Source organism: Siniperca chuatsi, linkage group LG19 (genome assembly GCF_020085105.1).
Source record: "Siniperca chuatsi isolate FFG_IHB_CAS linkage group LG19, ASM2008510v1, whole genome shotgun sequence".
NCBI lineage: Eukaryota > Metazoa > Chordata > Actinopteri > Centrarchiformes > Sinipercidae > Siniperca > Siniperca chuatsi.
The window spans coordinates 6861432-6888094 of NC_058060.1; the positions used below are offsets into that span (position 1 = coordinate 6861432).

Here is a 26663-nt window from a genome sequence, read left to right on the forward strand (position 1 = left end):
TATGATTATACAGTATCAAAAGTAAAAGTATTCAGTATGCAGGTAGATTGTCGCCTGTCAAATCTCATATTATTATATATTATATTATTGTATTATTATTACTAATGCTAATGCATAATCTATGGAGCATTTTTATGTTGTAGCTGGTTGAGGTTAAGCTAATTTGAACTATTTTGCATACTGTTGTGTAGTTGAATCTACAACAATGTATTGCATTCTATAAGCTGATCATATGTTACATAACTTATTAAATACATGTAGTGGAAAAGAAAGTACAGAAAAATGTGCAATACTGTCACCTCAAATGTAGTGGAGTAGTATAAAGTAGAAACAAGCATAAAATTAAAGTAAATAACAAGTACCTCAAAATTTTACTTGACCCATTTGACATTTAAAAGCTGAAAAAACGCACTAAACATTAATTTAGCCTGAAATTTGACAACTTTTTCTGAAGTGATTTCAAATGTGCAAAAATGGAAATACTTTAGGTTTTTGTACAGCTGCAACACATTTCCATACATAGAGTCAAAAACATTATAACCTTCATGAAGGTAAGATTTATGACAGGGTTGTTGTGTAAAGGTTTGCCAGCTGGACCTTGTACAATAAACTGGCAACAGAATATAGTATGGTTGAGTGTTCTCCATTAAAAAGTGGTGTTAAAGCTAAAGAATACACTCTCCCTTCTCTCAAACATTGTTTAACGATTACTTACCCATTTATTAATTACTGATAGTGTCTTAATGGATACAAAATAGACTGGTGGTGCAAAATTTGGTATAAAGACTAATTTTGAAGGGAAGCTTGGGTCCAGTCAAAAATGACCCGGTCCCTTCTGTAAAGGGATATGTATAGTACTTCAGTAAATGTACTCAGCCTACATTTCGCCACTGTTTTAGAGCAAGTGTGTACGTGAATCTGCGCATGAAAATCTTTTTCGCATGAAACCCAAGAAAGAGAAAGAACATTCATTTTGTTTCTCATTGTGGGGGTGGGCATGGTTAGTTGTCAGCTGCAGAGGGAGAGGTGGGAGAGTGGCTCAGGTGAGCAGCGTTGGGGAGAGGACATTGGCACAGCCGTGCCTGGTTGACTAATTATGCTCTCCCCTTTATATGCAGTAGCATGCTGGACCGGCCTCACTCTCACACCTGAGTCACGCCAGACAACCAGAGAGGCTGAGATTTGGTCCAGAAAGAGAAACGTCTGTACCAGAGCAGCAAGCCAAGCAAACAGAGGCGCTGAGCAGACACGCCGGTGTTTCCTTGTGGAATATTGGATGTGTGAGTGAGCGTCATAATAATAAGTTGTTACCTGGGGACTGTGTGTTGGCGTCTGTGTTCTGCCAGGGAAATCACGGTAGCCAAATTGGCTACACACATTTCCACATAATTTGAGCGCATTGTTAATTTCCAGCAGATACACTCTCATTAAGCACCATTAGAAATGGACCACTGCATGCCTTTCTGTCTTCCACCTCATTTATCTTTGCCATTTACTCTTCAACATTTCCTCCAGATCAGGTTTCAGTGAAGGCATCCTCCTGCAGTGTTGTGCAAGTTACTGAAATTTAGTAATTAGTTACAGTTACTAGTTATTTCTCTCAAAATAAAATAAAATAAAAAAGACTTAGGCCTACTTTAACAATTACTGCATATAAAAGTAATTAGTTACTATGCCTGCTTCAATTTTATTATTAAATTAATACACACAGTTGAAACAGAATCAACTTTTGGAGAAATGCAACCTGACGTCACCTGCAGTGGCCAATCCAATGATCAGACCAGTCAAGCCGCTCACAGTCACCCTGAAATATCACTGAAACCAGTCGATATCCAGGCGGAGTTCATGGACCAAACTATGATACTCTCCCAGTTATGTCCCGGCTTGGTTTATTTTGGAATCTTGGAATCAATGCTGAAAAATAGCGATACCAAGAAGCTCCCTTTTGGTTTGTGTTCATTTGTTTGTTTGAGAGAGAGAGACAGCTGTGATCAAGCGACCTATAGATTGAATGAGGAGAGGGCCAGGCGTGAGAAAGCCGGTGAATCAGAGAATTAAAACGTTGTTTTCTGATTGTTTCACAGCGGTTACATTCTAAAGCACAAATAAACACGGCATCACCCCCACACACCGCCACACAAACCTGCGGCTAATCACTGCAACGCCTGATTTGTTCTGAATGAAGCGGACGTGAGATCATAAACCAGAAAAAACAGGGAATAGGCTGCGTTTGTCTGCTATTTTCAGGTAAGACAAAAGTAACGAGTAACAAGCCCATTTAAATTTCAGTAATTCTAATTGCATTATTTAATTTGAAATAGTTATTAGTTACATGTCTAGTTACCGCCAAAAGTAGTGGAATTACAGTACTCCCAGCACTGTCCTCCTGTGGTTCCATACACTGCTGTGGTGGTGTTTAGATGTAATGATTCCCTTTTGATTTCAGAGACCCGCACATGTCGGAGCTAAAACCCGGGATTTGAAGTGACCTTGGTAAGACAAGACCTCCCTCTCTGCCAATGTTTTTTTTTCTTTATGTAATCACACTGTAACTATGCACACACAAACCCACAGTCCATCAGTCGGATACAATACAAAGGAGTAGCTAATCTTTTATCCAGATATTGAAAATTAGAGGCAGACTCCTTTTCTGGCTGGCTCTCGCTTTCCTTTTTCTTCCCTCACTCCAAATGGTGAATCCCTCTCCCAGATCCTCTGGTTTGGAAAATGTTTAGCGGTTGGGCCTTGCTTCCTGTAATTACTCCATTATTCACATCCCACTGGTGGAGAGAGACAGTAGGGCAGAGGGCACCCGGGCTTTACCCAGAGTACAACAGGGAATTCAGCTCAGAATGTCAGACATGCATTCCCGAGAACGCTGCGACACACACACATGCAGCGCTCAATCAAAGCTGCTGCAGTTTATGCTTGTTTAATGTGGGATTCAAATGATTAAGACAGATTGATGTGAGGCCCAGCTGCAAAATGAATTTGGTCTGTCAGATCTCTAAAGGATAACCATCCCACACACACACACAGTGGTCATGTCAGTGCAGTTTTAATGGAGTGGTCAATCAGACAGAGCGAGAGCAGCCGGCCAAAGCAGTGCGGCAGCCTATTGAGTTAGAGCCCACATTAGCACCAGGTCTGTCTCTCGCCTTAGACTCTGTCTCCTCTCTGTGCGTCTCTATCTGCTGTACAGTACAAACAGGCCCACGCTGTGGTCTGCGCTGCTCAATAGCAGCAACTGATCGTAACCTAATTGGATTGATGTAACTTGTTTTCCAGCCCATTCAATCTAATTTGCCTGGAGCCAGCCGCACAGAAATAATTGTCAATATGATCCGCTCTTTTTGCTCTGTCTCTCTCCCTTTCTGTGGATTTCCCAAGGAGGATGTGGGAGCAGGATGAGTCAGACCTGTGCAGGAATGTACAGCACTCAGCAGGATTATTAGATAGACAGCAGGTCTGAGGTGTATAGAGGCAATTCAGTTTGAATTTAATTCAGGTTTCTAAGAGCTCTTGCTGGGCATTTGCTAATACACTTTTCATACTGAAGACACACCCACTCAGGTATGACTAAAATAGATGTGTGTGTGGTCTCCAGGTATGGATATGTGACAGATAATCTGAAATATATTCACAAAAACAACTTGGATTGTGATTTATCAAATCGTTACTGGTCACATGTATTTTGAGAAATATTGTGACAAACAAATAACTTGCACCAAGACTTAAAATATGTTTCCTGATCCTATCCATGAGATCGCTTGATAATCTGGTGTGAGTGCTAATCTGCATCAAATAGGATTATAAAGTGGCTTTCTAATTTTTCAAAAAGTTGTGTCAGAATTTCAGATACTTTTACTGGTCATATCTTTCAAAAATCCTTGTAGCTGACATGACTCCTAATTCTGAAGTACAGGTAGATGTGACACTTGTCAAGTCCTTGTTTTTAAGCCGTTTATTAACATGTCCTTTGCTGGACATGAAGGTTATCCCATCCTCACTCATACACTCGTAAGAGCAGACAGGTGCGGTCCTCCTGCACTGATGTGTGGATCTTTTGAATACATATATTTGCTGTCAATAGGCCGCCAAATCTGCTGATGCGTTTCTGAAACTGAAAACACATACAAGCAAAATCGCAGGTTCTACATTGATCATTGGTAACAATGATAACTGCAATCAGAACCAAAAACACAAAGTGTGCTATGGCCAAACATTGTCCACCGTTCTCTTTGCAGTTTGTTGGCCTTGAACAGGTGTCATTAATGTGTTGTGGAGAACTCTCAAAACTTCAGTCTCAAAGAGAAATGTTCTTATAGACAAACATAATGACAATGGTCCCACGTGGTTTAAATGAGTCATCCATGTAATGTAAAGTGCTTTAAGTAGTCGGAAAAGACTAGAATGGCGTTATATAAGTACAGTTCATTTACCATAAATGTTTTTTTTCAAAACTGTTACTGCTGGACATTGCCTTACAGTTTGTTGCATATTGTTATGAATGTATTTGTATTATTTGTTATTTATTGTTTTTTAATTTGTCTGTAGGTGGGGACTGGAGGATATTCCTGCACACGATGCGTCCTTTAAAAAAAGAGCTTAATGCTGTCATACATGCTCTGATGAAGGCTTCACGCCGAAATGCGTCAGCAGATTTGCCTGTTTACTGACAGCAAATAAATTTATTCATCAACACAAATCAACACATGAAGGCATTCTTTAGCTGTTTTTGTCCTCTGGAGTGCCGTTTATTTCCCTGACTTTGTGTACTAGAGACAGACTGACTTGGGTCCACTGATTGCACACTCAACTTCCATTGGAACCATACATATGAGACCGCTGTGGCAGGGTAGTCTTTGGTCATCATCATTCACAGAGACTAGTCTGCAACTGTACTTTCATACATGTTGCTTCTAAACCATGGAACTAAACAGAATTACATTAGATACTAAAGAAATGTTTCAGTTCTCTTCACACACTCACTCTCTTTTGCACTCTTTGCCTCTCTCCGTTGCTCTCTGTCCTGCTGCCTGTGTTTTTAGATGAGTCCTTGAGTGGGTTAAATGACATTTAAACATCAGAAACATGGTATATAAGATGCATGAGCACCAGTGCACACCCTTGATTTAATTGCCTTTTAACTTACACAGGTCTATTACTCCTCTCTGAACATTAATATAAAAGGTGATCTTTTAACTGTGTAAACACCTATTTGAAATCTGTATGAACTGGTTAGTTAGTTAGTATCCAATGAAATGAGATGGAACACTTCCATGCATTAATTGAATAAACAACTATTTGGTCATTGCCAATATAGTATTGTTTAAATTGTACAGCTTTTTTGTCTGGGAATATTAACAATTCTCGATCTGAATTTGTAATCATGTTAATACCCCACCCAATTAATTGTAATCATCTCTTCCTCTCTCCTAATGTTATTGTTTAGTCGAGCCAGGTTGTTGAGTATGGATATTGTGTACTCCGCAGCCACCTCTGATCGCCAGGGAGTCAGTGAAGAGCGAGCGAGTACACTGGTCCACTTGCACCGGTACACTTGTCCACGGTACTTACTGGGTGGTGTTCAACCGATTGTGGGGGGCCGATTTTTGTCCCAGTCCAGCCCTGTTTACTTGTCCTTACCAGAAAAAGCTGAAAGGGAAGTCCTGGGAGGGGGGTGTGCAAAACGGGGGAGGCACGTAAATAATTTTTTAAGCACTGGGGAGGGTTTTTTATTTTGGCAATAGGGAAGGGACATACAACTTTAAATTGTTGTATTTTGTATTTATTTTAAATGAGTTTTTTCTTTTCAAAACCCCATCTTAACCGCCCATTGGACTCAGTGCATGCATGACAATAGTGAGTATCTGTGATATTAGATTTATCAGGATTTTCACTGTTTAAAAGCAGCTTTCTGTTAGGTATTGTAGATGTGCTCCCGGTGGACAGCCACAGGTGAGCGAGGGGGACCATCAGGGCCACAAAAAATTTGATTTAAAAAGTCATCATCAATTTTATATTTACGGCCACCGTGCCAGTTGATATTATTCTGCCCGCTGCTGCTACTGTTGTGTATGTTACGGTTTATTTGGGAAAACGGTGATTAACATGCACATGTCGCTAATGTTGGCTGTGTACGCTGTATATGTGTGTGTGTGTGTGTGTGTGTGTGTGTGTATGTGTGATGTGTAGCTTTATTAAATGTTGTTGGGTTTTTTTGTGGTAGGAGGGATGGCTGTCATGCACCCATATATTCAAATTCTGCTGAAGTGCACACACAGTGATTATTTGTAAGCAGGATTAGCATTTAGTTTAATAAATGATTTGGGGGGGGGTCAGAGGGCCAGGGTTTAAGAGTCAGGGTTCACTATTAAACATAATGGTTAGAAAACATCAGCCTTTGCTGTGAATATGATAAAAAAAATATGGGTATTTATGGCAGGAGGGAGGGTCATGCATTTTCCCCCCGTCACTCAGGAAGGCTCAAGGAAAAATATATGTAGCTCCAGGGAGGGTCAAGATAAAAACAAAGTCACACCCCCACCCCTTTTGTGTCGTTTTTGTGCCTAAACCTAACTAAACCTTAACCATAGCGTTGTCGCATCATGAAAGTGATTTCTTTTTCAACAGTGATTTGTAACTGTTTTGGAAGGCACAGACAAATTAAGCTCTAGCAAAAGTTCGAGTCAGGAAGACTATAATTCTGCATGCTTAGGCTGTACTTATTTCTCATACCATCCTGCCATTCACTCCTCTCATATTTCCTGCTGTCGTTACCCAGGGCTGTCAATCATGATATCAGCTGTTCTCATCAGCTGGTCTCATCTATCCAATAGCATAGTGACAAACCTATCCTCTTACTGCAGTCAGTTTAAATATGATTCTCTCTCTGCCGTCAGTACATTAATGCAACTGTTGTGCACCCCTCCACCTCCTCATCACTGGCCAGTCTTCGCAGATCCATCAGCTCATTATTCCATCAGCCTCGCCAGCCATCAGCCTCAGCAGAATTATCAGCCACCACCACCAGTGTCTGGAATCCATGGAGGAATTTATTCTGCCGCTGCTCAGTGCAGACGCCCTCCATTACCAAAAGATTAACATCACACATCATCTGTTCCCATAAACACTATCTTTACTTCACTTCACATTCACTTGTCTCTCCTGACTGAAATGATGTCGTCCTGTTGGGACGTCAGATTAGAAAATGTTTATGTGTCGTTCTAGAGGGCATGGACAAACAAGGGCTTGTTGAGCAGACAGATATCACTTGATACCTCGGATGATCACATTCAGATGTAAAGACTGCTGTGGAAAAATTGATGACAACATGCAAAACGTCGGCTCAAAATGACAAATTATTGTAATTGTGTCCCAGGAATAACATACCAAGACACACCTAAACAGTGTTGGGATTCAGGTAAGGCAGGTTTGGTTATTAGCAAAATATCAAATGACATTTTTGAATATTAAAACGTTTATTAATATATATATATTTATTATTAATATGGATTAATAATTACGGGGCACCACCCTGGGATCAGGGACCAATAACCAAATATGAAAAACAGTCTGAAAAGGTGGCTGTCCACTTAGAAATGCCGATATTTAAAGTAAACTATCTTACATGACTAAGGAGGACAGCGAAGGGTGAATCCGAACACTGACTGTCACAACCAGCTTTTATTCCCCTTTGGTGAAACTTAGGGGAAGAGCCAAAATGGAGGACATGCTCTATTTGTTCTCAAGATAGCATGGAGCGCAGCTAGTTATGCTACCACCCTATCTGGGTTGTTTAGATGTGTTTGTAGATGTGTATATGTAAATGTGGGTTAGTGACGAGGAGAAAGAAAGAAAAAGCACATAGAGTAAGGTACAAGAGATCTAAAATGCAGTGGTAAGACACAATAGCTGTCCCTTTATCACACAGGAACCGGGCAGCGAATTTACATTCAACAGCCGTGTTACTGGACTTCGATCCAGTAGCACAGTTATTAGCTTCCACAGTGGCTAAAACTAACACAAATAAACGGCCCAGCGTTCCAATGGAATGTGCTTAGTACGAAAACACGCAGCAATACGGGATGCAGCGGTCCATTATTTTCCACAATAATGTAAAGCACATTTCACAAGAATGAGGCTTAGATGAAATAACACACAGTTATAAACTCTATCTCTGCCCAGACACAAGCCTCTGACTTGAGATCGCTCTTGATAGCGATTTAATGCGTCAGTCTGTTTGGTTATCTGGTAGAGTCCTCTCAGGCGCCGATGCCGATGTTGGCCGGGGCACCGCGCTGTCAATGGACTCAGCGGCAAAGCTGATCCTCAGTAGGCAGCGGAGGAATACAGCTGAGTCGACTTTTAGTGGGGAGAGAGCGGGGCTCAGTGGTAAAATGGTAAATCCGAATCTTCCTTCTGCAGGTCAGAGATGTTATGTGGAATCATCCAGCAAGTTGAGACTTCACCTAGGGAGTTCACGTGATGTGTCCCCTGAAGCAACCAAAGTTACAGTGGAAAGACGGGGTTTGACCGGTGCGCTGTGAGTTTATAGGTATGATGACGTCATCAGGGCTTCCTGTGCTCCGGTGACAGCTTGTCCAGTAGCAATCCAGGGTTTGGATTCAAGCTTAAATCTTGCACACAGGTATGACTTAATGGACCTGAGGGGGTTTGGCGCTATTTCTCCTAGTCCAGGCTTTTTGTTGCACATACAGGTCTCTGTTCTCATCTTAAACCCCCAGATAGTGTGGTAGCCTTACTAGCTGTGCTCCACAAGGAGAAGTAGAATGCGTCCTCCATTTTGGTTCTTGACCCTTTGTTTAAGATTCGCGGGCCTGCCTCCCATTTTGGATCATCACGTGACGAGCCATCCATGTGGTCACATCCGCCATCTTCCTCACGTCCCCCCCTCTATTGTCCCACACAAACACACACACACACACACACACACACACACACACACACACACACCCGCATTACATGCTTGCTGATTGTTGTATGCTTTTATTATGCTTAGAGTAGATGATAGTGTTTTATTGGCTGAAGTTTACTGATTATTGATCGTTGCTATAGTTAAATAAACTCTATTGTAGCTTTTAAAGAGAAGTTGCCTGTGGTTATTTGTCTATGTGTTGTAATAATAGCTGGTTGTGACGGTCAGTGCTCAGATTCCCCCTTCACTGTCCATCTTATTAATGTAAAATAGTATTTTAAATATCGGCATTTCTAAATAGACCCTTTTCAGACGTTTTTTCCATTGTTGGTCCCTGATTCCAGGGTGGTGCCCCATTATTATTTATCCTTATTAATAATTTTAGTAAAAAATTACTTTTAATTAGTAATATTAAATATCTTTGATATTTGCTAATAACCAAAACTGCCCTACCTGAATCCCTACACATGGGACTTAACTGCCTTGACTTGGAACTTTACTTGGAATCGTGTCTTTCAAAACACTGACTTTGTCCCACGTCTGGAAATCTATGTCTGAGGAATGCAGTTTACTAATGTCATATAAAATGTTTTGGTACTTAAAAATGTAAAAGTTGCTGCTATTTTGTGCAGCCAAGAAGGAAAGCTGCAAAAATCACTATTTCTCTCCTCCCAGTGACAGATAAGCAGTGTTATTGTGAATCAGGAGTGCACACCTTTGTTTGCTATATCTCAGTTTTATCTTTATCTTTGAGGAGGGCTCAGTTTTCACCACCAGTTTCATTATAAACACGCATAGTCGCAAAGAAACCAAGTTATAGTAGAATGGATGAAGAGTGCAGAGAGAGACAGCTATTTCCCTCAACTCAACCTAAACTCTTGTTTCAGCAAGAAACAGAGAGAGATTTAAAGACAGTGAGAGGCTGTTTTGACAAGAAAGAGCCAAGAAAGCCATCCAAAAGATAAACAGTCCAAAACATCCTCGAGTTTGTCCTCAGTCCAAATCTATTCCTCATCCAAATCTACAGTCAAAGAAAGCACAAGCCTAACATAATCACAGAGTGCTCGTATAAATTAGTAAGCACTCAACCAAACTGTTAAACTCTGGTTGACATCTGTGAGCATCGTTAAATGCTCTGCATATAGACAGAAGAGCTTTTCTCTTTCTATGTGTGTTTACACAGGGTGTTGGCACATGTACGTCTGTGTAAACAGACATGACTACTTCAGTGTACTTTCAGCCAGATCAAGGGGTTACAAACAAATTCACCTGTCAACAGTGAAATATTTCTTATTATAGTGTACAATGGTGGCTGGCAAAAGTCGACAACAGAAACTGATCTGCGAGCACTCGAGTAATGAAGTATCTCTCACCACGGCGTTTGTGAGGCCTCTCACAATAGTCTGTGTGATATGAATCCCTCTCAGACGGGCAAAGTGGCCACCTATTGTGAGAGGCGAGCATACAGGATCTGAGGCGAGCCTCTTTCCTCAATGCAGCCAGAGTAATTATGATATAATTTTTCTTCAGGATTTCAGCAAGTCTTCTCACTTTACTCAAAGGGCCTGGAATTGGGCTGGAGTTAGGTGGTGAAAGCTCCGATGCTGGAGGGTGGGACTTTTTATGCAGTTTCATGCTCTGCGTTTGAACACAGGTTTATAACTATAACCAGTTAATGTATTCTGATACAGTTAACTAATTTTCCATCATCACAATCAAACAAGTGGCTAATGTCCGTTTTGAGTAAACACAATACATGTGGATCGTAGTGATTAGTGTTTGAACGTTCTCTTTACAGTGAAGAGTGCATAATTGTTCTCTGTGAAGCCTTTGCACCACATCATTTTACTATATAGTTTGCCTTAAAGTTGCCTTACTTTACATTTTTATATACTGAAACATTGCACAGCCCACCCACACTCTGGGCCAATATACATTTTTGCATTTTAATACTTAAATATTAAGACCTTAATACTTAAATATATTTAGATTTTTTCATCTTAGATTATTTTATCCTTTAAATTAATTTTTTGAAATCTTTAAATTTTTTAAAATCTTTTTCTTATTATAATTCTTGATTGCATACTAGGCTTTTTAACATAGCCTAAAGAGTATGCCACCCTACATTTCACTACACATTTTGAATGAGCATGTGACAAATAAAACTTTTGAATCTTACATATTTATACTAGCCTATACAGTCACTATATTACTATAGTTAATTACAGTAAAGTTATATGTGTCATACAAAGTTAGCCTATAATATGATGCAAGTTTAGCATAACATATTGCCAACTTCAGTGATGACAGTGGCTGTTTATAGTTTGGAACATTACTAATAATGTTCAACAAGCACGGGTGATCTGAATACAAACACCTTATTGTCCATTTTTCCACAGTTAACCGCATAAATCCAGAACTTACCAATAGCACAGCGTCATCAGCATCAGTGAGCAGTGACTTCAATCAGTAATTTATAGTAATTTACTTGAGTTTTTATGACTTTCTATGCAAGTTCAGCTGTCTGGAGGAGTCTCCAGCTGCTGCACTAGAACACACCTGGTTAACGTGCCTGATTACTCCTCAGAATCATGTAACTGGTATAATTATAAGGGACAGTCAGAAAACTAATCAGGTAGAGGCATCATCTGATGTAATTCATATTTAGTTTTATTATTTGTAATCTGAGGGTTGAGCAAAAATATTAGAGCTTCAGAGCTGACCTACAAGGTCTTCGTCAGGCAAACATCCGTGTGACTTGTAGGTCGAAACGTTGCATCAGTGAACAATTTTGGGAGCTTGTCTGGCTAAAATTGTTAATTTCACTTGTAATGTTGGTGCACATTGTAAAAATGTATGTTCTGATTAGGTATCAAATATTTAAATTGTAGTACATTATCTTAAATTCTTTCTTCATTTATGGTTAAGGGAGTTGTGCCAAGTCAATACTGTTACATTATTTAGAAATGTTAGGGGAGAGGGTGTTTTGAGAGGGGTAGTTTTTTCAAAGTCAATGGGAGGGTCCACAGAAAATCTTAATAACAATTACTTTTCTTTTAAAAAATGTGAAACATAAAGTTCAGCCAGATCGTTTTTGAACAGTCTCTAATTGAAAAACAAAGTGGCTCAACTGGCTAAGTCCGTGACCTGATAGTGAACAAAATGTGTTGCAATATGTCCCAATCTATTTCAGATGTGTCAATATTGCATTGAAATGTACATGAACACAAGTGTTCTACTAAAAATACAGCAGGTCTTTGGGTCTTGTCCTTCTTGCACTGTTATCAGAGGCTCTAGCATGCAAACACGTTGACACCCATATGAGCTGCTGGTCTGGATACTACAAGAGGACAAGCCGCCTGCAGCCAACAGGTTGTTCCTGCTGTTTACACAATAGGTTGTCTCTAAGATGGACTGATAGCAGAGACTTCATGTCCTCGTCTCCCCAGACCTCACTACACAACCCTACCACTGCATGACAACATTTCTATGCATAAAACCGAGTCATATATGGGTAAATAAACAGAAGCAGCCACATCTCGGTCCCAGTAACCTCCCCGACGTAGGCAGGAGGGGAAGGGGAGGTGGGGAACCTGAGAGATGGCCCATGTTTACCCAAAGCAGGCAAACTACAGCGCATATGATAGCCGGTCTCCCAGCACGTCAACGAGGAACACAAGAGCGCCAGTCTATTGATCCCATCCGCAGGGAGAGATAAGCTGTCGCCGCTCATGAAGTCATTTCATAGGCTACATGCTGGGAATGTAGGGAAAGAGCCTGTCAACGTGGACTGTACATACACTGAGCTATTATGGGGACGCTAATAAAACAAGACTTTGTTGCGAGTGGTAGCAGGTGGTAATAGTTTTTTATTCACACACAAGTTTAAAGGTTAAGTCTGATGATATTACATATTTTTATTGCCATATATTTATTGTCAATAAATCCCATGAAAAGACCCAAACTATTAAATTAAAAACCCATCCTTGAGCCACTGTTGCACTGGGTGACACACGGTAGTTTATTTTTTAATCTCACATACACCATCCTGCTGCCCGTAATACTCGCAGGGTGAATTTTGGCACCTGATTTTGATTTAGTCTTTTTTGATGTAACACAATGGACTCACTCTCCTCAGTAAATACAGCTGCAATTTCCAAACTCTGTGTGTTTGAACAGAGGAGCTCATTCACTGTCATTCTTCTTAGTTCAGTAAAATACTGTTCTCTGTCTGGATTTAGCTAGCTGGTGAGCAGCTCAAACATTGGCTAACATTAATGCAGCAAAATGTCCGTAACGAACATCTAGAGGAAGATTTAGATGATTGATAGCCTTTAAACCCAAAAGATAGCCTACTGAAAGAAACATTAATGTTACATCCTCATCCACAGCCCTTGATAATATTACGTTATCATTAGCTTACCTTTTTAGAAATGTCAGTGTGCTGGCCTGCTTATTTTCATAGTATGTCCCAGGTGCTTTGTTTTGTAACTTCTTGTCTGATTTTCACAGAGATTGTGAATGCATTTAGCCCATAAATCTGTTGCTTTTTTCCCTTTAAGAACACAAATATTACTTGCAGAGACATTACTGAAGTACAATGCTGCTGTCAAGCTGCTAAATAAACATCTAAAGAAGACACTTTTTTAACACTGTTGAACAAGTCAGGAGCATAATTTGTGTTTCCACAGATGCATGCAGGTCGTTGAATAAGTAAGAGTAAGAGTAATTAGTATTTAGTGCATTTGTCCATTCATCAGTTTTTCACATTATAATTTAGTTTTTTATCCACTGACAAATATTACAGTAAATGTGGTCATTGTTTTGATTGCTCTTTATTTAGTTTTAGTCTTGTTATCATCATCATGACAAAAGAGTTATCACTGAATAACTTTTGTCGTAGTTTTCATTGAGGAAATTAACACTGCACTAGAGCTCCAAATATGTGCTACTCCGCAGCTGAAAAAGTCTCCAACAAATTCACTATCTCCTCCTGTTTGAGTAATGTTTGCAAAACACTTAAGTGCCTAGTTGTTTTATAAAATTGCTGATCCTTAACTATAGCCTTTAACTATACATTTGTAAGCTGTTTTACATCATTTACATCTTCAGTAGGAACGAATGGGCTTGGGGCTGAGTGCCATAGACAGGGTAGGGGGGTCAGAAAGTATTAAGAGATGGACTAACACATTGTTGGTTTGGGCTATTTCATGGCAATTTATTGACAAAAGAATTTAAAAAGATGAAAATACACATTTCTGCATGAATTACAATTTTAAAAGTCACAGGTATAATGAGTACCGCTGCTTCCATCTCATGTATGTACAGATTTTGTTCCATTGCTGGAATCCGACTTGTCTTGGACAAATTCTACAGCTGTTAAGAGTTACTATTGAATTTCTTGAAATATTATTTCTGCAATACAAAATGCATAAGCAGGACAAAGTGTTCAAAGCATTAATCAACAGTAATTTAGGGGTTGTATTAGTTTTGGTTTCTGTGGAGACCACCATTCAGTTATTCCCCAAGATACTCCAACAATGTTTTCAGAGCTGCAAAAAAGGTCGAGGCCACGTGAGAGGGGTGAAGAGGTGGTTTACATCTGATGACTAACTTTCCCTTACCTTGTTCCCTTCACTCATCGCGGCCAGTTTCCGCTGTAATGTGTATGGACAGCCTAAAAAATGCACTCAGGATCAGATGTCAATTAAATTACAGCAAAGTATAACATTTAGTCAAAATAAAAATTGAATTTGTAAGTAGACAAGCAACAGAAAGCAGAAATATGTCTATTTGGTTATGTCTAATAGAGGGAACTCTTAAAATGTTTGTACTGTTTCTTCTTCATCTTCATACTTTTAATGCACAAAAGCCAGACGTTCTGCAGTCTGCAATAGATAACGCTGTCTGCGCCGTCTCCCGTCGAGTCAGTTTTTCCCTCTGGTTTCTCAGCACACAAAAGAGGATGACTGACAATGCCGGCCACAGAGTCAAAAATCCATCTATGGATTTCAGAGTCCTGTTGCTCGCCCCCGTCCCCACTTCCACTCTCTTCCCCTGCCAAATCAATTCAATGCAGGGTCTTTATTGACTCAGGTAAAGGGGTTGTGATCCAGCAGTCAATGTCTGTGTCTGCACGGCGGAGGGAGGGATGGAGACACACAGGGAGCGGACAGCATTAATGCACCCCTCTCACTGGGGTCAGGGGACCATTCTGTGTGTCTGAATGTACTTATTCTATGCATACTCAAGTGCGCATACACATGAATGCATACTTTATGTCTGTGATTGTGCTTGTTTGTGTATTAGGCATCTTTATAGAGGCAGGCCTGAGCCTCAGGGTGCTGAGGGGCAGACATTGATTATCAGGCACTGTGGAGCCACTGGTCTGTCTCCACTGGTGGGAGGAAGGCTGGGCTGGTTTGCTGAGGAGCTTCTATGGCTGGGGGCTACAGAGAGAGACGGGCTAGGGGGGTTAAATGGTAATGGTGGTTGATAGGTGGGGGTCTTCCTGCTTCTTTAATGATTAAAGGAGGATGTGACACCCTCCCTGGAGTCACACAAGCCAAGAATCCACCCTGAGGCGCTTTACTGCTACTGCCCTCATTACACTGACCATTGTCACTGTGCTGATATGCTGTTAGACTTCTCCACTGGAGCCTAGATGAAAGTCTTGATCATACGTGGAGAGACACTTAGCTAGCTCTAGCTCACATTATCCCAGTCATCACAGCTTTTGACTTTTTACTGAGGCCCCAGAAATCTGTACGAGCTGGTGAGGGCCTCTTTCATCTGTCTTTCTTAAAAAGTGAAATGTGGTCCTGGGGGTAATTATCCACATTCTAATGATCTGAGAGAGCACTTGCTTTTGGAATTTAAACCCTTCATGTTTTAACAAAGTTAAACTCCTTTTACCTACATTTTGATACTGTGAGAGAGAGGAAACCCTGCTGAACGTGCTGTGTGTGTGTGTGTGTGTGTGTGTGTGTGTGTGTCATGTCAAAACTGTGAGAATTAGTTCTGTTTAGAATTCAGTTAACAATGGAGTCTATGCAGCAGTTGCTTGCCACTCCTGTCCCTTTGACACCGTGTCTTAACTGAATGTGATGCGAGCGAGTGTCAGCGACAAAATCAGTTTGATTGCATTGTTTTCTATTGGAATGTCCTAACTGGCTGCGAGCAACACTGTGCAGCACAATGCGGTGCACCGCTTTGAGCTGAACTTTTGTCGGACACCCTTGATCGTGTTGAAAGAGCTGCATCATTGACGAGGACCGGGTTGATTCATGAAGTTGAAATGAGGAGTTATCTATACGATACCTCCTCGTTTAACTACAAAAACCTAAATAAGGTGGCAGCTGGTAGGTACGTGGTTTGTTTACATGATGTAATAGAAGTGCATATTTAGTTCAGTGCACAGTGATTCACTGTGGACAGCGAGTGGCCGATGTTGCGCGATGCAACGTGATAATCGGACGCTCGCTTGCTGTTAGGACACGGTGTGAGGCTCATAGTGCCAAATGTGTCTAATAAAATAAATGTTAGATTAAATAAATGTGTCAAATAAGTCAGATTGCTTCCATACGTACATTGCATAAAAGAGCACAAATTTCCGTACATTTTGAAGCAAACATTATGTATGAAGAGTAAAGATTGTGGGAATGAAGGGAAATTTTTAAGAAGAGTTTACAGCTCCTCTCATGATGTCGCCCACTCTGACTCTGAACATTCCATCCCATACACACTAATGTAAAAAATCTGAGAAGGTCTGAAAATTGCATACAATTTGCATACAAAAATTTGCATAAAAAACTGTGATTGTGTAAAAAGTGTGAAAGATATGAAAAAGTTGAATCAATGTGAGAAAGTTGTGACCGTTTTAAAGTTTGAATGGATTTTCTATGTGAATGTATGAACGAGTAGTTATAATGGAAGTGAATGAGAAAAACCTTCAAACCCACTTATCTTCAACCTATTCCCAAACTTCAAATAAAGTTTGAAAAGTTTTAATGGGATTTAAAAGTTGAATTATACCCAGAATGTATGAAAGATGTGGAACATTTCAAAGTTTGAATGGAGTTTCTAGCTGAAGGTATGAATGAGTAGATAAGAGTTGCAAAAACGCATGAAAAAGTGTGAAAATGACGTTTGAATGAAGTTTCTACATTGAAAAACATGCTTCAGTTCGAAGGTCCTGGTATTGTACATGCTGGCTCACTGTCACATACTTGGGACACTTAAATGGAGGCATCGTCTATATTATCAGTAACACCTGTGCTTTTCCTACTGTGACAAGTCAAAATGTCTGCTGTGAAAAAGGCCTATTCCTAAAACTACTGTGCGTTAGCAAAGCTTTAGTCTTATGTACCTGGGTCTCATGAAAGGAGCATGACGTGAAGACTCAGTCCAGCTCATACTTCTTGCTTCCCTGTTTGAGCCTCTGTACTGTACAGCAGTGCAGGTCACCCCAGCCCAGTCATGGTGCCAGCCTACCTCCACCAGCCCTTTGATCAATAGCGGCCCGACTGCCTTGTCTCCACTCCCCCCGTTCGCTGCTCTTCAGATCAGCCTGCTCTCTAACCCCTCAATGACTGGAGCCTCATTAAAAATACAACACATCCAAATTACATTGATCTCTTTTTACTTTTTTCATTTACTTTCACTGAATCTGTGCCCCCACCTCCCTTCTTCTCCTATTCTGCTGTGTCATGATGAGGAATATAGGAGCAGATATCTTACTGTGAATCGGTGTACACCTTGTCTCTCATCCTTGTGCATGTGCAGAGTTTTATTTTTCTGCAGCTACTCTACGTGTAGGCATATGTGTTTTCATTAAGAATAGTTTTTTTATATATGTGTAATTTACATTGGCAATGATAAGCATTCTTGCTATGTGACTTTTTAAACCTGATGTGTGAGAAAGGATCCTAGAAAGGATGCACTTGAAAACCCCTCATGTTTGCCTGTTTTCATACAATACGCTACATTTATTTTGTTGTTGTTCTGCATTCTTGTTCAAATTGCAGTTTCTCCATCTGGCTTGGGTGGCATTCCACTGGGAGATAATAATGTGTATAGTTGAGAACCATAGGCTCACCTGGGGACTGCAGGGCGAGTCTGTACAGGCCTGTCTCTATCACAGCAGACAGCAGGGAGACCAACCTCACTGTGTGATGTGCTGATACCCATCCTGCCTGGCCTGCTCTCCCTGCTGCACGCATACAGTCATTTACTGTATGCTCTGCCTCACTTATTCTACAGTCACATTCCCTCTCATTCTAACCGCCTGGACACACCAGCATTTGAAATGGCAGAATTTCATGGCAAAATCAAGCAATTCCAATGAAATCGCCGCAATCAGTGGATTCGCTTGCTATGGGCGAGGTAAATCTGCATCAATGTATGAGTAAGTTGAACTCTGGCAGACTTTCACTGAATCTCTGCCCCCACCTCCTTTCTTCTCCTATTCTGCTGTGTCATGATGAGGAATATAGGAGCAGATGTCTTAAGTCTCTTGAGTCTGGTTCTGTCCAAGGTTTCTGCCCTCTTTAAAGGAAGTTTTTCCTTGCCACTGTCACCAAATGCTTGCTCATGGTGGAATTTGTTGGGTCTCTGTAATTAATATAATAAAGAGTACGGTCAAAACCTGCTCTATAGGAAAAGTGCAATGAGATAACTTATATTATGAATTGGCGCTATATAAATAAAATTGAATTGAATTGAATTATATTTTATATTTCCTGATTGTCTCTTAGTTAACAGGACATGTGAATTAACATGATGACTGATTCTAGTGAAATTTGGTTTAAAGATAGGCAAGGAATAAGTGCTATCTTTTTTATGGTGATGCAATGCCAGATACAGATCCTAAACAAAATATTCCTAAATATTTTCTGTTATTAAAATAAGGTTTTCACGTTGGAAAAAAATTGAGGAACAAAACTTTTGATACATATTTTATCTATGGACTCATTTAGCTGCTTGTGAATGCTGCATGAAGAACAAAGCAGTGGAAATCACCTAATCTTTGATGATGAATGGAGGTGACCAGGCTCTGACCGGCCATCAGGAAATATGGAAATTTTCCCAGCGGGCCGGTCTTGTGAGGGCCAGTCTTTTTTTCCCAACCCGGCATTATATAGCCTAAATATAGATATTCAATAGGTCATCTTAGCTGCAGCGGCATGGTTGGTGCAATCCGTAATAGCAGTTGGCAGCTGCCATCACAACTGAAACTCAAAGTATCTAGCACTCGGGCAGTTAGTATCTAGCACTCCTTAAAAGTATGTAGCACTCGTAGCCCAAACACGGATAGAAAGAGAAAACCCTTGATTGGCGGTGCACAGAAGGTGCAGCAAAAGGCTTTGCTGGCTGACGCCACAAAGTGTGCTAACAGATTTATTTAAGCAGTCTGCAGGTGATGATGAGGACAGTGGCGAAGAGGCAGAAACATCGAAGAGGAGTGAGCTTACATGCTATGTGCTGTGAACTAGCTAAATGACCTAACTAAAGAACATAACGTTTTTGTTAACCTTGGGGGTTTCAATGCTGGAGTTTGACCATTTCCAAGATTTAATTAGTCAGACTCAGAAGTTTACGCTTCTGTGGGTTTTTTTTTTTTTTTAATTAATGATTCGTTGATCGACAAACATGTTGTGTCGAATTTGGTGTATCAAATTGGGGCCGTTTGACAGCAAATTCCCGGGCTGCTTTTTGTTGCCAGTCCTCCCCTGGAGGTGACAATGCGAGAAAAAGAGCTTAACAAAAAAAAGAGCGTAACTTCAAGTGAGTGTTGATGAGATGGTCAGGCAGAGGAGAGGAGAGAGGGCTGGAGAGAGCTATGGACTTTGGGCTCAGCAGAGGGAGCCCTTTCTTCCCTGTATGTATGTGTGTGTTTGTGTGTGTGCATCCGTGCATACTGTGCGTGTGGCTATAGACAGTTTACAGCTGAGGGTGTGTTCAGGGAAAACAACACCTGCATGTGTTTCCTGTATGCAGTCATCAATGAGTTTCTTGGGAAACCTAGCCTCTGAACAGCAGATCCACCTTCTTCTTTCACATTTTCACTATTTTTAATCTTCAAACATTTTGAAAATGAAACTATAAAAGCCTCCTGCAGGGATCCAGAGTAGGACAAAAAGAGTAATTACAGCTTTCAGGAGACAGCTTCACGACTACATGTTTCCCTTTTCAAAAACCTCAACCACAGTGATGCCTGAGGAAAAAAAACATCTCTCCCAGACGTTACAAAGAAGGAACCTTTGGCCAACCCTGAGTTTAATATGTAAAACATACACACTCATCACTAGTCTATGACATGGCAAATACCAGTGGCCAGATTAATCAAAAATAATGGACTTGCTGTGTTTGCTGATCCATTGAGTAAAGCTTTTTCTGCCTTCATAAAGATCTTTTTTGCTCCAGTATTGCCATCTGGAGCTGTTCCAGAGTCAAGAAATCTGATCCACACCCTCACATTTCTGCGTCTGCCTGAAATGACCTGTTCCCAAGAGTTCAGGGATGAAAAGGTCTTGGAACGTCACACTTAATATCACACGCTCCTGCTCACACACACACACACACACACACACACACACACAGGGGCGGCTGCTGGCCACAAACACTAGAGTAATCAGCAAGTCACACAGTAGTTCCTGTTATCAGAGGATTCAGCCCACACACACCTACCTATCGCTCCCATCACTTCTAAACTGCTATAAAAATTCCATTCATCTACACACTGTGGGAGGGGTCACCTGGAGGTGACGAGGGGAGCGAGTTTCTGAGGTGATGAGGGGAGCGAGTTTCTATGGCGACAGTAATGAGCCAATGAGGTCAAGTGCAAGGACCCGGGGCTGAGATGCGCTTTGTGCCTTCCTTTGTCCGCATAACAGTGGAAATTAAGGGACGCAGGAACAACAGGACTGAGTACACATGACCTAATGGGGGGCGGGGGGCGGGAGGGCGTAGAGAGGTGCACAGTGGAAGGGGTGGGATTATAAGCGTTATGTCACTTTGCTGTTTGTTTTAACCAGTGAGGAGGACATTTGTATGTTTGTATTGTGTGGTGTCCTAAAAGAATAGCTATATAGTTGATGCCTTAAATTTAGCACACATTAATGTCCTCTCCCAAACTCTGTCTGTTTTACCATTCAAACATTTCTTCCCCCCTATATTCTCTTTCCTTCTCCTCCTCTCTTCTCTCTCCCTGACTGCCCTGAGTCGAAGTGACAGCAGCTCTCATTAAATATGAAACACCGGTCACATGCGGAATTCACCCCGCAAGTGTTCTGGCTTACAGTGTCCATCCATCGAGCTTGACTCCCATCAGCCCTCCTGGAAGGAAGCGACCGAAGCCCCAGAGGTGTCAGGTATGAAGAGATGAGGAGGTTGGAATGGATTTTTTTTTCTAACAGCAGATTTAATGGATTTTAATGTGGATCGCCCATTATCACCAGTTTACCACAGTCAAACTAGAGGCTTTTTTTCCCAAAATATCCACTTCAGATTCAAATTTTGTGTTCACTTTCATGAACTCCAGTCAAAAACTGATTTTAGACATCTGTAAAAGCTGTGGTTCTCAAACTTGGGGGCGGGCCCCCCTGGGGGGGCATAATAGAGCCTAGGGGGAAAATGTGGAGTGGAACTAAGTTGAATGAATATGATTTATGTAGGGAAATACATAACTGATGCTATTGTGCTGGCCTGAATCATTTCTTTTATTTCAATTGAATTCAATTTGGCTTCTTTTTTATTTGTTTCTCCCCTAATATTGTTAATAACTGATAAGAATTCAATCCATTTGCATGTGGTGTGGGGGCATGACAGAAAAAGTTTGAGAACCACAGTGTAAAAGTGACATTTTTAAATATACTTCCTTCAAAATATCATTTAAATGAATAGATTATATGTGAACTGATTCATTACAAGCAGTCACTTTGCCCAGATTAAGGGAGTTTCATAGAAAGCAGGGCCTATTGTGAAAAGCTTGTCTTGAATGAGCCTAGCAAACTGAATCAGAATTAAACTGTTTCATAAAGTCAATGTGGTTGGACTGAGCCAAGCCTAGTTTAAGAAGTGCTTGTTTATGACTTTGAAACACAAACCTAAAACATCAAGCACAGATCACATCAATTTACAATAAAGAAAAGTGACAAGTAACTGTTTGCAGCCACGGAGCAGCACTTTTTTAATATATAATATGGAGAGTAAAATATTACAGTAAAAACAAACAAATCACTGCAGTTCACAAAACAACATTTTTAGCAGCATGTTGTAGACCAGCAGTCAGGTTAGAGTCGAACTCTGCTGCTAAATTCCTCAGTTAGCTCTGTTTGTGGCGTTGTGGGTTCAAGTCCAGTGTGAGTAATATGAATCTTCTTTGTATCATGAGTGCTAAAAATTATTGCACAATATGTATAAGCTGCAAGTATCAAATATAGGACCCCAGCCAGGTCATTTATTTTGTAGCAAGCAAATAAAACATTAGCATTAGCAACAAAAGTTCAGTTTTCGATTTTGCTACTTGTTTTTGTCAAGTGACATAACAGTATCGTCCATATAGTGACGATACTGCGTAAATACAGACTGTCTGCTCCTCTTGTGTTTTTAATAGACAGATTTCTAGATGTCTGTTGTTCTTATTTTATTTAAGTGAGATAAGAGAGAATAAATGGTGAAAATGCTGCTTACTATGAGGCTACAGCCATGGGTCAAAGATGTTAATTAGATTTTTTTCATTGCAGTGCATTTTGCACACATGTTGATTGTAATACTGTACTTTAAACTGAAAAAATGAGTTCAGAATTTAAGTATGCAATTAGTGCATGTTAAAATGTGACATGGGCTGCACAAACAATTTGACATGTGCTGTTCTCTGTGCAGCAGTAAAGAGGAACCTTCAGCGAGGAACTGAAAAGTAACCTGACCGGTACCAGGTTAGTCTGGAGGGATACGTTTTCATGGTTATTTCGGTCAGGCTTATTTAAAATACCTTTATAAAACAGAATTACCTGAAAATTTGCCTGATTTACTGAAATAAGCCTGGTTTAACTGGTAATCTTGCTTTATGGAACACTTCTCAAGCTAGTCTGAAGGGATACGTTTTAACTTAAGTCAGACTTATTTAAACCTCCTTTATAAAACACAATTTCCTGAAAATAACCCTGGTTTAACTGGTAATCTTAAACAGTGACATGAGTTTAGCGGCTCTGGACTTGTGCACAGCCAGCCCTAAAAGCAGTGCTGTGTTTGTACGCCCTCTGTCTGCCTGTCTGTCTGCCTGTCTGTCTGCCTGTCTGTGGTCGGACGAGGCCCAGCTGCTGTGTTATTGCACTTGGCTGCCTCTGACAACTTAATGGGATGTTTGATTTTCACGTCAGGCTTCCTGCACCGCCAATGCTCGACATTTAGCCCTTTGATATTTTGACTTCCCCTACTCACTACTCAAAACAAACACACACATATTCACACATATATAAATACACAAACACAACGCTGACCTCATATCACCTGCAACACACATTACTAATTTAATTTACTCAACCATAAGCACAGAGGACGGAGCCAAAACATACACAGTGGTCATCAGCTCTTACTTGTAGGTCAATTATCTCCATAGTTTCCCCTTATACTGTGTAAAATACTTCTTTTTTTTAAGATATTTTTTTGGGCATTTCTGCTTTATTGGACAGTCATAGTAGAGAGAGACAGGAAAGGCAGGGGAGAGAGAAGGGGGATGGCAAGCAGCAAAAGGCTGCAGTAAGGACTCACCTTTAATAATGGTACACGCTCTGCCAGGTAAGCTACCGGGGGCGCCCCAAAGTGTGTAAAATACTTCTGAGTGGGAAAAGGCCTCACTCCAAGACCATCAGTCATCTTGTTTGTCATCACTTACGGGCCATGAGGACGACCTACTCTCCGCTCAGCAATATCACTTACACCCAGCGATGGCTATCTAGCAGCCATCATGTCTGCTTTCTATCCCTGTGACATATGATAATAAAAGACGTCTTCTAATTCTCATGAAGTGATGAGTCCAGGTTATGGCCTTGTGTGACCTTTTTGACGTATCCAGTCTGTTTGAATGTTTTGTGTAAAGGATGAGAATGTTTCCATGTCACTTATTAGTTAAGCACAAAACAACCACTATTTATGTCTTTAAGCTCTTTTAGAATGGCCCTCTATTTCTTTAAAAATGGGCGAAATAGTTAGCATAAATAGTGGCACCAGGAACATAATAACAGCACACACTGTGTGTGGTGTCTTTATTGATGAAAAAAAGTAAAGGTTGTTGGAAATGGATTGTGAACATGAAATACTTTGATGGATTGTGAGTAATTTTCACCTCACGGTGAAGCAGAAGGTCACCCTTAGTGACTTACAATCATGTAGGAAGACCAAAAACTGCTGCATTGTGCTGGCAGCTCTGGTCTGACACCATCCATTAAAACAAGCACGTGTCAGTCACACTGGTTTTAATAAGGTCAACAGAATCCAATAAAATATCAACACAAAATATCACATAATGAACACAAACTTTTGTTTCAAATTTGTAGTCTTCCCACCCGACGCTGACTCAAGTGACATCACTTGAGGACGTTTATCAGATTTCACACAGCTCCCTCTGGAGACTCTAAATACTTTATATAGCTTTTACGTATGCAGTAGTACTCCCCAGTACCTGTAAACAGACTTTGATGTGTAAAATCAGTGAAGTTCCCCTTTAAGGTTGCAGGTCAGAATTGGGTCGTTAATTGTTTTAATTAAGTCCTTAATTAATTTGGTTGTTGACAGTTTAATCCACATCAAAACATTTAAAAACACATCTTTGTCTCTTTGTTTCGACTTTCCATCCACACTTTTCTCACCCAAAAATTTTGCTTTTCTAAAGTAGTGTCCAGAGTGGATGAATCTTCAAAAGTCTTGTCCAAAAGTCTTGGCAATTAATGTTTACAGGGAAAAACGAGCTTTACAAAATGATGACGCCTGCCCAGTCGTAGTTGGGGTTCTACTCAAGTGTCCCAGTAAGTCATGACAGTATGACAGTGAGCCAGCATGCACAACACCAGGACCCTGAAACTGAAGCAGCTAAATGGAATTCAGTCATCCTTAAACTTTATCATTTACACCTGTGCTTTACCTACTGTGACATGTCAAAATATCTTTCACTAATTTTAAACATCTATATAGCCAATCACATGGCGCAGATGTTGTCACTCACCTGTATTTATACTTGCTTTGTTTTCTGACAACAGAGAAAGGGCGATTTCTTATCTGGTCCACCATGCTGGATGTTGCCCATAAAGTAAACAAACACAGCAACCAGGCTGTGTGTGTTTGTGTGTGTGTACTTCCTACATAGTGAGGACCAGAACAAGTTTTTAAAGGTTCTGTATACGTGTAGAGATTATGAACTATTTGCTATTTAAAGATATAGTCGAGTAATGGCGCCCTGAGCAGAGAATGTTGTCACACTCCCTCTATGAGTGTTGTCATCTGAGCTTCTCTGTTTTTTGTATTAGTAGCCAGTCCGGCCGCATGTGCATTTGGGTCCATATCTGTGAAACTGTTGGCTTTGAGGACAGCGATCTAATGACTGTTTCTTTTCTCATCTAAAGCGGTGAATAAAGGATTTATCTTGACCAAACCAGAGTTGGTGATTGTTAGAACAGTAGAAAGACTAACAAAGACGGTTTTGGTGAGTTTTGTTCTGTTTCTGTCCAGTTTTACGATGATCTGCAAGATAAAATTACTGTTTTTCTCAATGGAGTCTGGTGGGCCATAGCGCCCTTTGGTTTGGTCTGAGATGTTGGTGCTCTGTCAGTGGGCAATTTGTTAAATTTTAACAGGAGGGATGGCCCAGACGAGTCAGAGAAATAATTTCACATGCCATGCTCTAAAAAGAGAAAAGTAGACAGCAAAAACAGAGCTTTTAATCAAGAATGGACAGACTTACATGTTCAATCTTCCCAGAGGCAGTTCATAACCAGTATGTCTCATATGTTCCAAGACTGTGGTGATCATTAAAAGGGGCAATGTGAAGCGCCACTACGAGACAAAGCACAGAGCATCTTTTGAGCAGGTTAACAATTTTGCTAAAAAGGGGGATGGCATCCCCCTGGTCCCCCTTCAAATCACTTACTGGCTCTAGTGCAACATTTTGTGGCAGTGGATGTCACATACAGCTCCTTTAACCAAAAGAGTGAGGACATTTTTTGAAGGTGAGGACATTTTGGCCAGTCCTCACAACTTCAAAGGGCTGTTTGAAGGTTAAGACTTGGTTTTAAGGGTTAGGGTAGAATTGGTTAAAGATGGTTAAAGTTACGGTAAGGGGCTAGGGAATGCCAATGGAATGTCAATGAGGGTCCTCACAAGTATAGGAATACAAAGATGTGTGTGTGTGTGTGTGTGTGTGTGTGTGTGTGTGTAATCAAAGATCAAGCAGAAGATTATGCACACGTAAGTAAACAAAAGAAGCAGAGGATTAAGGATTTAGGAAGGAAGACAAACATTCCCTGACGCTGTGTACGTATGTTTGAGTATACAAAAAAGTTCATCCTTGTGCATGTGTATGTGCGAGAAGACAGTATGTGAAGAGGGAGAAACAGACAGAGAGAGGTCCTGCTGCTCTGGCTCTGTGGAGACGTTCCCTCTGCCCTCATTAGATGGTTAACCAGTGGCCAGTCAGGCACACAAAAAACGGGCCCCTCCAACTGACCAT

At 40.7% G+C, this 26663-nt stretch overlaps 1 long non-coding RNA gene across 1 annotated transcript; it reads left to right on the forward strand.

Annotated features, from left to right (window-relative positions):
* The first annotated feature begins 1156 nt into the window (after nt 1-1156).
* On the forward strand, nt 1157-4760 carry LOC122867021. The gene is made up of 4 exons (XR_006375847.1): nt 1157-1280; nt 2085-2247; nt 2447-2493; nt 4558-4760. It is a non-coding gene; the product is annotated as an uncharacterized LOC122867021 (long non-coding RNA).
* Nucleotides 4761-26663: the final 21903 nt, after the last annotated feature.